We start from the raw sequence: 1,570 nt of genomic DNA on the forward strand, positions 1-1,570 counted from the left end.
CGCCCTCCCCCCCCCCCCCCCCCATTTAAAACAACAGATAGTGGAAGGGGCTAGTTTTTGGTGATATTAAAATTCTTTCAAAATTGAAATTAATAGTTGTGTTTCTTACATAATTCTGGATTATCTTTTCTCCCTTCTTCGTAAGTGTGCATGGATATGTAGAGATTGTGTGAGAAAATTCCTGGGCTATTTACTTGTATGGAGAATACTTTACTGTCTTTCAAGGAATTAGGAGAAAGTAGAGATTCAGGTGAATGATTCTTAATGGAATAATTTGAGGAAAGGATGTATTTGATCTGTGCAGTACTGCAGTTGTGCGTTTCATCAGGCCCTTAAAAAATTACAGGTCCAAATTATGCTGTGGGCATAGCATAGGACCCAGGTTTACAAACATAGTATGACTAATAAGATACAAAATATCTTCTTTTTATTGAGTGTACATTAAAATTAGTTTTGTTTCTTTGTGTTGTACTGTCGTGTTTATGAGAAAGGGTCTCTGAAGTGGTTTGAGTAAGAACAGTCCCCATAGGCTCATATATTTAAATGCTTAGTCAAGAGGGAGTGACACTATTTGAAAGGATTATAAGAATTAGGAGGTGTGTGGACACCTCTACCACTTTCAAAAGCCCATGTCAGATCCAGTTCCCCCACCCCTACCTCTGCCACACCTATGGATCAAGATATAACTCTCAGCTACTGCTCCTGCCTGCATACCGCCATGCACACCAACATGATAGTAATACATTAAACCTATGGACACAAACTCCCAATTAAATGTGTTCTTTTATAAGAGTTGCCTTGTTCATGGTCTCTTCACATCAATAGAACAGTGACTAAAACAGTCTGCTGTCAGGCTGGTCTCTACTTGGGGGCTCTAGGGATCCTCCTGCTTCAGCTTCCTTAGGAGTAGCAGTAGAGGCCCATGTCACATGCTCTGCCTGATAGTATTTTGATATTTCACATTATATATGCCATAAGGTTCCTTGTCCCCACCCCCTTTTTGGAGAAAGGTCTTTTTTGTGTAGTCCTGGAAGTTTTGAAACTTACTCTGTTGACTCAGCTGGCCTCGAACTCAGAGATCCACCTGTCTCTGCCTCCCAAGTGATGGGATTAAAGGCGTTGCCAGCAGCAGCAGCACCACCTGGCTCCACAAGGGTTGAAATTGTACCCTTTTGTAAGATCCTTTTTTTTTTTCCAATATTAAAGATAGGTTTATTGGAAAGCTGTTCACTGGCCCCAAGGCCAGGGAAGTTGTCATGGGGATAAGGGGGCAAGGGGAAGAGAAAAAGAGAAGGACCCACTTGCAGAGAGAGAGAGAGAGAGAGAGAGAGAGAGAGAGAGAGAGAGAGAGAGAGAGAGAGAATATGAATATGTAAAATCCTTTTTAAATGTGTGATGTGACCAAATAACTTCAAATTGCATCTGTAGCTTATTGGTTGTTGCTGATTTATATCAAGTTTAACTTAAAGTGATATGCTTATTTTTACCACATTCAAAAACTACATTATTAAAGTAACATTAAAAAAACAAAAAACAAAAAAACAAAACAAAAAAAACAAACCGGGGCTGA

Source organism: Mus caroli, chromosome 5 (assembly GCF_900094665.2).
Source record: "Mus caroli chromosome 5, CAROLI_EIJ_v1.1, whole genome shotgun sequence".
Classification (NCBI taxonomy): domain Eukaryota; kingdom Metazoa; phylum Chordata; class Mammalia; order Rodentia; family Muridae; genus Mus; species Mus caroli.